A 13,721-nucleotide genomic window follows, 5' to 3' on the forward strand; every position below is an offset into this window, starting at 1 on the left:
GGATTTGTTTTCTCATTCTATTTTCCCCTCTGTTTGTTTAGAAGTGCACTCAAGAGGAAGAGAATTAGGCACTACCTCTTGAAGGCAGGAGTATCAAATAATTTATGCACCTACATTAAAATCACCAGAGCAGAGGTATTGGTTAACTTTAGACTTTGTTAAGAATACATGTTAAAATAGGTAGAGGAACTACTAAAAATTTCATAGAGCACTTCTAAACAAACAGAGGGGAAAATAGAATGAGAAAACAAATCCAGTCCATCTAAAAGATGACCAAGAGCAGAGCGTCTCCCTGGGCGTGTTGACAGCTCTGGGCACTCACTCCCACCTCATGGGCTCTGCATGGCAGAGGCTGGAAATGTCCCAGACTCCAGAGCAGCTGGGCTTTGGGAAGCAAATTTAGTTTTGCCAATCTGGTGTGCTCACATGAAGTTTGGATGACCAAAGGAAGAGAAGTCACCCTTCTGCTGTGTGGGGCTGCGTTTCTGCTAGACATCAAGGAATTTCTGGGGTCTAACCTCCACTCCTTGGTTGTTGAGGGGCACTTGTGGCAATGGCTTCCAGGTCCCAGCTTGCTGATCCTCAGGTCATGACTTTGGTGGTGTCTTTTTGAACTCAAAGGTTACACTGGCCGCCTCCCAATCCCCCACCTTGTGGATGGTGGCAGAGGTAGCAGCTTCCTTGGGGAGCCAGGTCTGCACTGGTGTTACCGACACCCAGCCCAGAGTCCACTCCTTTGACCCATCCAATGGTCAGGTACGCATCTGATCACTTCTACAGAATTCCTTTGTGTTCATGATCACAGGAGGAATTTCTGCTTCCTATCCTGAACCTTTGAGAGGTGAAGCCAGCTAGACTTCCTGGGTCGAGTGCGGACTTGGAGAACTTTTCTATCTAGCCAGAGGATTGTAAACACACCAATCAGCAGTCTGTAAAAATGCACCAATCAGCACTCTGTGTCTAGCTAGAGGACTGTAAATGCACCAATCAGCACTCTGTAAAATGGACCAATCAGCAGGATGTGGGAGGGGAAAAATAAGGGAATAAAAGCTGGCTACCCACCCCCTTCCCTCCACCAGCAGGGGCAACCTGCTTGGGTCCCCTTCCATGCCATGGAAGCTTTGTTCTTTCGCTCTTCACAATAAATCTTGCTGCTGCTCACACTTTGGGTCCGTGCCACCTTTAAGAACTGTAACACTCACTGCGAAGGTCCGCAGCGTCATTCTTGAAGTCAGCCAGACCAAGAAGCCACTGGAAGGAACCAACTCCGGACACACCTTCACTGATACAAAGTGGGGATGAGGCCGGGTGCAGTGGCTCACTCCTGTAATCCCAGCACTTTTGTGAGGCCAAGGCAGGTGGATCACCACTTGAGCCTAGGAGTTCAAGACCAGTCTGGGCAACATAGTGAGACCTCACTTCTACCAAAAAAAGAAAAAAAAAAATTAGTCAGGTATGGTGGCGGCACATCTGTTGTCCCAGTACTCAGGAGGCTGTGGTGGGAGGATCACTTGAGCCCAGGAGGTCGAGGTTGCAGTGAGCCATGGTCACACCCCTGCACTCCAGCCTGGGCAACAGAGCGAGACCCTGTCTCAAAGTAATAACAACACTAATAAAAAAATAATAAAGTGGAGGTGGGGGAGAGAAATGGGGAAAGCAGGGCAAATAGAAAGCAAACACTCAGCTGGCATGACTACATCCAGAGATAACAGCACTCATCACTGTGCGACCAGCTGACCTGCACAGCCCAAAGACAAAAGGCAGGTTCAACGTCAATCTACCACTTGACCGAACAATCCACTCCTAAGCGGTTACCTTAGAGAAATGAAGATGCGCGTTTACACACAAGCCTGCACATAAATGTTTAGAGCCACTACATCATAATGACACAAAGCTGGAAACCACCCAAGTGTCCTTCAGTGGGTGAACGGCTGAACAAACCCTGATCCAGCCAAACAATGGAATACTACTCGGCAATCAAAAGGAAATGCACTGCTCTCTCTCGCTCTCGCGCTCTCTCTCTCCCTCTCTCTCTCTCTCTCTCTCTCTCTCACACACACACACACACACCCCCCAACACGGATGAAGCTCAAAACGTATGCTGCGTGAAAGAAGCCAGACAAAAGAATACATACCGCATGATTCAATTTATAATAAAGTTTAGAAAAGACAGACATCAAATCAGTGGTGGCCAAGGGCAGGGGGTGGAGGGAGTGGTTGGCTGCAAAGGGCATGTGGGAATTTGGAGAGGTGATGAGATGTTCTAGAGCATGGTTTTGGTGATGGTTACACAACATTCACCAAAACTCATTGAACTGTAAACCTCAAAAGGATGAATTTTACTGTATGTAAATTATACTCCAATAAAGCTGATTTTTTTTTTTTTTTTTTTTTTTGAGACAAGGTCTCACTCTGTTGCCCAGGCTGGAGTATAGTGGCGTGATCATGGCTCACTGCAGCCTCAACCTCTTGGGCTCCAGGGATCCTCCCACCTCAGCCTCCTGAGTAGTTGGGACTATAGGCGTGCACCACCATGCCTGACTAACTTTTCTATTTTTTTTTTTGAAGAGACGGGATCTCATTATGTTCCTGCCCAGGCTGGTCTCAAAGCTGATTTTTAAAAAGACAAGAATTGTTAGACAGAGTCAAACGAAACCAAAACCCAACAATGTGCTGTTTCCAAGTGCCACACCTGAGATATGAAGACACAGAAAGATTGAAAGGAGAACAGAGAAAGACATGTCTGGCTGAACCCAGCTTGCCTGCCTGCTGGCACTTCCTTCCTGCCCCACTGTTGGCTGTGGTTTCTGCGACTTCCACATGCTCATCACAGGGTCAGTCTGGGGCTTCCCTTGTCCAGTCCACTGTGTCTGTGAGGGGTGGGTCACAGGGAGCAGGGCTGTGAGAAGCACTTGACGTTGAAGGCAAAGAGGCAGCCATCTGTCTGCTTGGTGTCTCCCTAACCTCCACAGCAAGCACATGGCAGTGGAAGGGTGGCTTGCCTCTTGTTCAGGGCCAGTCCCTCCTGCTTCTCCTGGGACTTGCCCTGCCCTTGGTCTTCTGTCACTCTTGCTCTTGCTCCCATTGGCTCCTCTACCTCATTACATGGAAGTGAGAATGGACATTGTGGTCAAGCAGAAGGGAATTCAAGTCTCAGTTCTGCCATTTACCTTCTGGGCGATCTTGGGTGGGTCATTTGACCTCTCTGGACCTTGGTTTCCTCATCTGTGAAATGGGGGCACTGATAGTGCCAATTATTTCCTGATTGCATGACTGCCCCTCTCTGGACCTTGGGTACTTCACTGGGAGAGTGAGGATAATAACAGCACTGTCATCTGGGGGAGGTGTGTGTGTGGATGCAATGAGCCAGTGGAGATAAAGAGACCTTCCTAACTGTGCCTGCTGGACTCAGCCCTTGAGCTCTGTGGGCTTTGGTTTTCTCATCTGTAACGTGGGGCGAATGCTTCAACAGACCTCCCCAGGTTGCTGTGCAATTTAAATGTGCAGGAAACGTAACGATGGCAGGTCCATGGCTCTGCTCAGGAAATGTGATGTCGTGTAGTCCTAGTAATTAATTTTTTGTTATCATAAATGGACCCATCACTACACATTAGCAGGTGCATATAAATGGGCTCTATTCTCTGCTTACTTCACCCCTGTCAAAGTCATCTTCCTGATGGGCATCAAACCCTAGATTAGATAAAGGATTTGCAGAAGCTGGGGATTGGACAAAAGGCTGGGAACATAGGGAGTGAGTGGAGGCAGCAGCTGGAGAGGAGAGAGGCCTATCAGAGTTCAGATCAGCAAAGGCAGGAAGCTGACCACAGCTCAGTGCCTCATGGAAAACACACCCTCTTCGCCCAGCTCATGGGCCCGCTGGCCTCCTGACCCAGGCAGGCTCAGTTTCCTCTGCTGTCACCTGAAGATGCCCTGCAGGTGCCTCCACTCTGGGAGCAGTCTCCCTAGCTGTCCACCTTCACTCAGGTGCCTAGTCTTGTCCATTTCCCTCCTAAAGACTGGGCAAACATGGCATCCATACCCTCTCTGAGCACAGGTGGGTCCACCGCAAGCTTCCCATTCCAGGGGAACTGAAGCTGGCACTATGGGGGTGGGGCATCCAAGGCAGGATGCCAGGGCTGCTCCCATGTGGGCCCTCCAGGGCCCCACACCACTTGGGGAATCTTGTGAGACTGGGTTGAGGGCCCCTGGAATGCTTCACTGGGCAACAGGCATGCCCATAAAAATACCTTGGCCACCAGAGCTGTAATCTGCCATCAGGGCCCTAGGCCTTCCTAGCCCTGCGGCTGCAGCCAGCTCACCATCTCCGGAATTCCTACCCCTCCATTTTGCTTCCTCGCCTGTGAGGTCATGGCCTTGAGCCTAGGAGGGGGCGCTGGGGAGGAGCTCCTTCCTTCTCCATCCTGTGCAGGGCTGCGGGGGAGAGTGGGAGAGAGTGGGGTCGGCGGGAAAGGTCGAATGGGGCCAATCCCGAGGACAAAGAAATAAGACACCGGAGAGCTGGAGGAAAATCTGGGACTTGGGGGCGGCAGTTCGAGGGATACCCTCTCCGAGACCCTGTCGCCCCTGGACTCGCCTCCTACCGTGCCGCCCGCCTGGGCTCTGGGGTGCGCAGGAGCCCGCCCTCCGCGGCGCCTCCCCAACACGCTGGAGATCGAAGCCCCCGCACCCCTCCCATTAGGACCCGAACTGGGAGCTCAGGATCGGGGGGGCATTCGGGAGAGGTCCCGGGAGTCCTGCCCTGGATATGTGTGTGAGGGGGGTGGGGGCGTTACGTGCGATGCCCATCGCTGGCCTGCGCCGTCGAGGGCCGGGCCGAGACTGGGGGAGAATCCCCTTCCTTGTCGGACTCCTCTCTCCACCGCCCGGCCCCAGGTCTCTGGGAGCACTCTCGCCCCGCGATTCCCGCTCCGAGCTTTCACAGCGGGCTCCCTTGCGCTGGGGCTGGGGACACTCTCCGGCCGGAGACTCCTGGTCTGCAGGGGAGGGGGTCTGGTGGGACCCGTCGACTGGGATCCCGCTGAGCTCCCTGAGTGGGCTGCCCGGGGGCCCCCAGCCAGAGTCGCGCTCGGCTGGGACCAGGGACTAGGGTGCGGCGGGGCGGGGCGGGGCGGGCGGTCGGGGAGGTGATCTCACTCCTCCCTCCCTCTCCTCCCCGGCGCTCCCCTCCCCCGCCCCTGCGCGCACGCCCGCCCCGCCCCAACACCGCCGCTGCTGCCGCAGCATCGGCATCACTGACGCGCTCGGTCGGCGGGTCCGAGGCCGGCGTGCGCGGAGGCTGGGCGGGCAGCCCCAGCGGTGGCCGCAGCGCAGGTAAGGCGGGCTGGCTTCCCCGTGGGCCCGGGCCGCGGCCGCGATCCCCGGCGCCCCCCACCCCACTCTGCCCGGGGTGCACGGACCAGGGAGCGCCGCCAGGCCCGGTCCGGCCCGCGGTAACCGGCGTTGCGGACGGAGCCCCACCCATACAGGGCGTCCGGCTCCAGGCACCGCGGGCGGGAGTGGGGCGGGGGAGGGAGGCCGGGTGCCGGAGCCCGACAGGTGAAGGGTACCTGGGCGGCGCCCCATATGCTGGCCTAGGCGAGAGAACGGGGCGGGGGGCGTCAGGCAGGGTCTGTGTGGGCAGGCGGGGGCTGAAGTTGGCGGGTCCCCGTGCGTGTATGCTTGTCTGAGAAAATAAGCCAGATCGGGCCGAGCGCTGTCCCACCGGCCGCCGTGGGGTGTGGCCCTGGGCGTGGCTGCCCCCTCATCCCCAGCTGAGAACCCAGTTTGGTTGAAAACCCCGGCTGACAGCGTGTTGAGGGGGAGATTGGAATAAGCCGCCCCTGCAATAGGGGGAAGGGAGTGAACGGGACTGGGCGCTGCCTGCCCCTCCGCCCCAAGGTTGGGGGGGCTTTGTTCTCCTCCTTCTTCTTTCCAAATCCCAGCCTGGGCTCCTCCGGGCTCACCTGAAAACCTGCCGCAGAGCCAGGGGCTCCTCCCTGGAGGCGCAGGGCACCTCTGGAGCCCGTTTCCACAGGCTCTGTGGCCAGTCAGGGCTGCAGTGGGTGAGGTCGGTTCGGGCACACACTGCTGCGCCTCCCGCGCATGGGTGTCCATCAGGTAGGGTCCATTAGGTCGGGGTGAGGAAGGTGTGCCTCACTGGCTCAGGCGGTTCCTGCGCATTGCAGGTCTTTTGCCCACTGCCACATCTTCCCAGCTCTGTGCGGTTATGGGAGGGGTCAGCGATTCCTATTCCTTCCTTTCCAGGTCAGACTTTTGGGGCCTCTTGGTTGGCAGCGATTGCAAAGAACACGTACTACAATCCATTGCCCCCGACAGGGTATCTAGAGCCATCTGCCCCTTCCCCAGAAGGAGTGGGGCCTGGCACCCCCCACCCTGCCCTTGTTAACCCCACCCTGAGGGCAGGGGCATGGGGCAGCCCAGTGCCATCTCTGCTGACTCACGTGGCCCTGACGTAAATCAGTGCAGTCCTCCCTTCTTTCCCTGGGGGCTGCTGCCCAGTGTCATCTTTCTCAGTCGGGGGCCTCCCCAGGGCCTCTCCCCTCCCATCGGCTCCTTGCTGCAGGTGGTGGGACTTGGCCCAGCCCGGCCTCTTCCCTGGCACAGCTCCCATGCAGCCGCGCATGTGCACACCTGTGGGCCCCAGAGCCTTTGAGGACTCAGCTGTCTTGGCCACATGGGAAGTTCGGGGCAGGGTTGGGCCTGGGACCTTCCCACCTCCCTGGCTCCTGGTCATTTCTCTCTGCTGCATCTGAGTCTCTCTCCATATTTATTGATGTTTGTGTGTGTATGATCCCCAAAATAATACATCTTATTGTAGGACACTTGAAATATACAGAAAAGAACAAAAGAAATTAAGAATCGCTGGTGATCTGATCACCAAGAGGGAAACACGTTCAGCACGCCCCAGCCTCCCTGGTTTGCTACACCACACTCCTAAAAGGCTCCTCCCCCTCCCTTCCCAGCTGCCAGCCCCCTGCTGAGCATCAGGAGGACAATCAGCGCTTCAAGGTGGCGGGGTCCCCTGCCCTGCAACCAGTGAAGAGCTTCCCTACCTGGGCGCTAAGCATCCCAGCGATGGGCAGTCATGTACTCGGCAGCTGCTCACTGCCAGTGCTCCTTTGGGCCAGGCTCTGGGCTGCCCATGGAAGAGACAGTGACACACTGGACCAGCATCGTCGCTGTCTTCGTGGGGTGTCACTTGTTTTCTTTTTTTCTTGATGATTATCTGAAGGGAAAAGGGAGGCAGAGACTGAGGAAGGGCCTGGCCTGAAGGCTGCTACAGTGAGCAGGGTGCCCAGGTTGTGCCCCCAATCGACCTCTCCCAGGTCTGAGCTCTTTCCACCACTGGACCTACAGCTGGCGCCTTCCTTGGTGTGCACCTGGCCAGGACTGGCCCGTGAGGGTCGAAGAGACAGGCCTGTGTGCCATACTGGCCAGCCCCCAGCCCAAGGACTTGGGACAGTCAGTCCCTTTCCCATGGGGGTAGGTTCCTTGATCACCAAGATCCCTTTCAAAGCTCGAAATGGCTGCAACTGGGTGCTTTTCTGGGTGTGAGGGTGATGTGGCCTTGCAGAGTGGCCCAGGCTCCAGGAGGGCACGTTCATGGGAGAACACGGGGTAGGGGTGGGGTCCTGTGAGGAAGTCTGCAAGGATGGGGATCCCAGCCAAGCCCCTGGTCTGCCAGGCCTCCCTCTGTGGGCATGAGTGGGGGCCGTGCCCCCCATCCCCCATGGTTCAGACAGTGGAGGAGGCAGGGGGTCTGGATGCCCCTCTAGGGTCCCCAGCAGGGTGCTCATTGCCCTGTCCTCTGCCCCCACGATGGGCTGGGGTTGGGTCCCTGGGCGGGGCCATCTGGAATGGGCCTGCAGCATCCCTGCCCTCACAGTCGCTCTTACTTGCTCTGATCTGGCCCATCCCGGACACCTCCCTCTCCTGCTTCCCCCGCCCCGCAGCTCTCTCCTCTGAAGCCTCCCACGTCTCCCTGCGCCCCCCCCCCAGGGCCATCACCTTCCCCCTCCTTCTAGGAAGAAGTCTGCTGCTGCCAGGGATGGGGTACACCACTCCCTGTCTCGTCCCTCTGCCTCTGCCTGCCTGGCCCTCCCTCCCCTCTTCCCCCTTCCTGTCGGGGCTCTGCTCCATCTCTCTGCTTACCCTTTTGTCTGTCTTCCACCACTCTGCTCCTCTCCCTGTCCCCCCAGCTGCCCCTGCCTCACCCTTGAAGGCCCTGAGGTTGTGCCCTGTCCAGCAGCCACTCAGCACCCCTCTGCTGGACTCTATGCCTTAGGGTTGGGCCCAGACCCCCCATGGGGGCCTTGTCTGAGTGGAAGGCTGGATGGGGGGCGCCTGGTGAGTACCAGCCAGACAAGCACTGGGGGAGGTAGCCTGCCCAGCCTGCCTCTTCCCCAGATATCAACAGGGTCTTTGTGGCTTCCTGAAGGCTGTGGCTGGAAATAGAGGGAGGAGCCGGGAAGGGTCTGGCCGCTGTTCTTTCTAGAAGCTTTTCTTTGTCCAGTGGCCCCCTCCCCAGGCCCCCCTGTTCTTCCCAGGTTGGAAAGCTGCAGAGGGAGTGCCCAGCCACTGCCGGTCAGCAGCTCCTGCTCATCTCTGGCCCTTATGCCCAGCAGGGGCAGCTAGCTGCACGGGCCAGGGGTTGGGTGGGGCAGGAGGGTGGCAGCGTCCTGGGCTCCATGCACTTGGCCAAGGAGGACTTCTGAGCCCGTCCATCCCAGTGTGGGTCTGAGAGTGGAGCTTGAAGGAAAGGGACTGAGTCCCGGGAGCCCGTCCGCCCCCAGCCCTCCAGCCAGGCAGTCTTCCTATCTGCATGTGTGGGGTTTGTGTCTCTGCTTGTGTTTGTGTATTTGTGTGTGTGTAACTTCCAGTATTCCTGTTTGTCTGGGTGGGGCCATATATTTGGCTGCATGCATGTGTGTGTTCATGAGCCAGCATGCACACAGATATTGTCATGTGGCCACGTGGGTCTCCTCAGATGCCCCAACAGGGCCTGTGCTGGGAAGGGGTGGGGCTGAGGGTGGTGGCTGCAGTGGCTGGAAGCAGCGCTGCATGATATGGGGACAGAGCCTCTGGCCAACCCAGGCTGCGCTTCAGTGGAGGGGGGTTCCCTGTGGCCCTCTCCCCCAGCCATCTGCGTCTGTGTTCATGACTTAGGAATGCCCAAGCCCTGGGGATCACAGAGGCTCCATTGTCCGCCCCCGGGCTTCCTGTGTCCCCCTCTGCCCTTTAACCATTTGGGAGTGGGGCCCCTGGAGGGGGCTGGTGGGGCCTGGCAGTGTCTGAGCTGTTTCCAGGCACCTCCACTCCGCCCCCTCAAACCAACACAGGCTAGGTGTTCCAGGACTGATGTGGGCCAGGGCCTCTCCCTGCCCCAGGCTCGACTCCCTCCCTGCTCTGCTTTTCAGGCCACAGCCCCAGGAACTGGATGCACTCTGTTCCTTCTGGCCTGACCCCTGAAGTCCCCTCTAGTACTAGGGTTATCCTAGCTCTCTGAGGAGGCCCGGGGCCTGAGAGGAGCCCTATTTTTGCTGCCACCTCATTTCTCTGGCCTTCTAGGGGTCTGGGAGGCTGAAGCCTTGCCGCCTGCTGGGCATCAGTATCCCCTTCGACACAAGAATGGGTCTACTGCTGTCCCTAAGTGCTGATTGGAGACGGGCCTCTCTGGGAGGGGTTCTGGAGCCTCGGTTGCAAAAAAGGTATCAGAAAAAGTCCAGATTCCAGACAGCAGAAGAGGGGACCAAGAAACCAGCCTGTCCCCAAACCCAAAAGGGAAAGGAGTTGGCCTTCTCTTGGACTGAGTACCTGGGTGGGGGACTTGGGGGTTTGTTTGGTGTCAGGCTTCAGCCCTATGCTGAGACGTGATGTTGATCACATCCTTCTTCCGCATGGCCTCCATCCCAAGATGTCACTCCCTGCCCCCACCATTTGCCTGCCATCTGCCTGGCAAATAAGCCCTCCCCGTGGGGCAGGATGACTTGGAGGCCATCCTTGCTCAGGCCACTGGTCCCCTGGGAAGCCTAGCAGGCACACATATTAGGATGCCAGAGCCTCTGAGAGGCAACTTGGGGAGCCACCATGCCCTCTTGAACCCCACCCCTGCTGAGAGCCAGTGCCAGCTCTGTGATCTTGGACACAGTTTCCAGTTTTCTGAGCCTCCATTTCTCATCTGTAAAATGGGGATGATGATAGCACCTCCCTCCCTGGGGCAAATCTGGGGAGGAGATGAGTGGATGTGCGTGGAAGTGCTCATGAGACTTTCTGGTATGTGGTAAGTCCACGCTGAGGGTTGATTTAATAGAACAGACCACAGAGGGATGTGACTGTGGGGATGGAGTGGGGCTCCTCCCTCCCTTTCCCAGTAGTCAAGATCGTCCTCCCTGCACCCCCACAAAGGGTAAACCTCTGTCTCTTCTCCCCATCTTTTAAGGAGAATGGTCCATGACAGGTGAGCTGTAGTTGCCTTGGAGACTAAAGCCTCAGGCGAGATGAGGGGGCTGAAGGCTCACTCTCTGGGGGGTACCCCCTTAGGGAGGGGTGAGGTGGGGAGTACAGGGACTAAGTAGCAGTCATAAAGGACTTCTGGGCCCACAGGTACCTGTGGGGGCTCCCTGGAGCAGCCCCCTTTATGTGCTGTCCACATAACACACAACAAGGCTTTCCTTGGCTTCCTCACCTCTGGCTCCCCCACCTCTGCTACCGAGGGACTTGGGCTGCATCACCGTAGAAACCTGCCAGCCACAGCCTCAGGGGGAGGGCCAGCGGGAGCCTTAAAGGGACACAGTGCAAGGGGTGTAAGTGACACCCACACCATCATATACACACCAACAGGCACAAAAGACCCCCAGGCTCCCAGGCCTGCAAGCATATGGGCTTAGCACCGCACTCTGACCCTGTCATGTGCCCTGTGCTGAGCCCCCAGCCCCACCCCCACTCTGACCCATTGGGTCACCAGGCACCATGTCCCCAGAAGACAAGGGCAGGAGAAGCCGGGGAATCTCTGCTGTGCTGTTGAAGGGCCCTCTTGTTGCTTCTCCTTTGGGAGGAGCTCCAGGCAGAACCTGAGAACTGACAGGCAGGTGTGCAGGGCACCGCTGGAGGTTCCCTTCCCAAGGTTTGTGGTGGTGGTGGTGGTGGTGATGGTGTGTGTGTGTGTGTGTGTGTGTGTGTGTGTGTGTGTGTTTTCAGAGAGGAGGCAGTCACCCCAGGTCTAGCCAGGCTCCACGACCTCCCAGGTCCCTCCCTGGCAAGCTGCTTCCCGTCAGACTGAAGCAAACATTTTGGAGCAGAGGACAGAGGACTCCCTGAGGGACCTGCAGTCATAGTGGGAGGCCAGGTAGGGTGGGATGGGGCGAGGCTCTTCTGGGGCTGAACCCCTCCCTGTAGGCTGCTGGGCCTGACCCTTGCCTCCCTGGTCCTTTCCCACCAGGGAGGATGGGTTTGGGACCGGACTTACTCAGGAACGACCCCACATTCAACTGCCCCAGCACAGCGGCTACTGTCCACTCAGTGCATGGTCACACATGCTCACTGTCGGCCTAACACATGTGCGTCTCTTCCAGCCAGGTGGCCACTTACTCCCAGCCAGCAGCAATATTGGAAGGCTTCCCTGGGATCTTCTGGGTGCTTCTCCCTCTCCCGTCTCTACCCACAGCAGGAAACCCACCACCTGTTCCCTGGTATGGCATGGGTCAGCCAGCAGTGCGCCATTCATCCTGTCTCACAGCCGTCCCTTGCCCAGTGCCACAAGTGGGCAGGGCTTTGACGCTCTGTTGCGCGGGGCTTTGTAGGCTCTTCTGGCCCTGGCTCACAGCTTCTCCACCCTCTGTCTGTCTCTACCCTGCTCCCAGGCCAGCATGACGTCCACACTGGGAAGCCCCTCCACTGACCCAGGCCCATCTTCCTTCCTCCCCGCCCCTTGCCTGGCACAGCCCCTAGGGACAAGGACGCTGTGCAGGCGGCCTGTGCGCACGCGCACGTGCACACGCCCACCCCCACCCCTCACTCTTCTCGCTCTTTCTGCCATTTCTCAGCAGCGCTCTCTGCGGCTGCCTCTCACCCTTTGTGCTCCGATTTCCTCTTCTCTCCCTTTCCCTGCTGCCTGGGTCTCCGTTTCTGAATTTCCCCACCTCCTTAACCGTCTCCATCGTGGTTAGCACTGTCTTCCTACGTCTGTCTTTGTCTGCTGCTCTCTCCTGCCTCTTCTCACTCTGTCTGTTACCCTTGGCAGACCTGGCCTTGGCTCCATCTGTGGAACACCCCCCCCCCTCCCCGCTCCTTTGCCCTTGGTGGTGCTGGTGGGGGGTAGAGGGCCTGCTGAGCTGACAACCCTAGCCGCTTGCTCTGTAATTGCCTGAGGAACGGTGAGAGATCAGAGACCCAGCAGCAGTGGGAGGGGAAGAGGGAGCGCCCCCTCCCAGCTGTTATGCCTCGCAACCTTCTGGCTGCTTCCTGCCTGTCTCCAACTGCCCAGGGCGGTGGAAAGCTGGGTGGCAAATACTGGGAGACCAAAAAAGAAGTTGGATATGAGCCTGTGGGAAGATAAGATAGCGCTGGGATGCGGCAGGCAGTGGGGACCGGGGATTTGGGGATACTGTATTTCCCCTGAGTGTACATGCCACACACCATTCCAGGATTCTAGATTTGGAGGACAAATAGAGGAACTTGTGTGGCAGAAATCATCAACCTCCAGAGGACCCAAGCCTCTGACATGCAAGAGGGCCCTTCTTTGAGCTTCTCCTTGCTCCAGTTTCCTCCCCTCCCCCTCCTAAGACCAATGCTCAGAGCTCCCAAGGCTGCTGTTTGATCATCTGCTCTCTGATCTGAGTCTCCTACTGCTCCTATAGGCCTTGAAGTTGAGGCCAGTGCTGCCTGGGGTCTCCCCTGATCCACTGGCTTTGTGGGGAGAGGCCGGGGTGGAACAGATCCACTGTTGCTCCTCCCTTCTGGGCCCTGGTCCAGCTCTTGCAGGTTGGGAATCACACTTCTTACCCTCCAAGTCATCTCTTGGCCACCAGGCCATGCATGCTGACCCATCCTGCTGCTTCTCCACCACCCTCTGCAGCAAGCTCCTGCCCAGAGTCCCCACAGGATCTGCTGCATTCACAGCTCTTTTTGGGTGACTCTGTTACACAAAACTGACAGGGCCCAGAGCCTTAGCACAGCATGGCTGACTTCTCTACCATCCTTTCAGTGTTCCTGCTGAGACTCGGTACCCGCTTTGATAAGGTCCTGGCTGGGCAGAGGGAGGATGTGCAGTATGGATTAAATGAAAGCATCCAGTCTGCGACTTCAGCCTCCAAGTTCTGTCACCTAACAACACGTTTTCTTTCCTCACTTGCACTTTAACCACTTCCCGTTTGTAATTGAAGTGGTCTGGCCACTTGGGAGTCTGTTTCCTCTTCTTGTCATTGTCAGAGGAGCCCCCTCTTTCAGACCCTTAGTCTTTGGGTCCCCTTACTTGTAGGTGGATGTGGACATGGTTGGTGTGGCTTGGGTTTGGGGTGGACACTTGCAGCAGTTGAGCTCTGAAGACTCAGACAAAGACCTAGAAGTTGGGACTTTGAGACACACAAGAAGTGTCAGAAACACTCTCACAGAAAATGTCCTGGACGGGTGTGATGGCTCAAGCCTGTAATCCCAGCACTTTGGGAGGCCGAGACGGGCGGATCACGAGGTCAGGAGATTGAGAC

General features: G+C 57.4%; 1 pseudogene; it reads right to left on the minus strand.

Annotated features, from left to right (window-relative positions):
• Positions 1 to 2,762: 2,762 nt before the first annotated feature.
• On the minus strand, positions 2,763 to 6,037 carry LOC111534060 (annotated as a pseudogene).
• Between the last annotated feature and the right edge of the window lie 7,684 nt (positions 6,038 to 13,721).

Source organism: Piliocolobus tephrosceles, unplaced genomic scaffold, assembly GCF_002776525.5.
Source record: "Piliocolobus tephrosceles isolate RC106 unplaced genomic scaffold, ASM277652v3 unscaffolded_9473, whole genome shotgun sequence".
NCBI classification, from domain to species: domain Eukaryota; kingdom Metazoa; phylum Chordata; class Mammalia; order Primates; family Cercopithecidae; genus Piliocolobus; species Piliocolobus tephrosceles.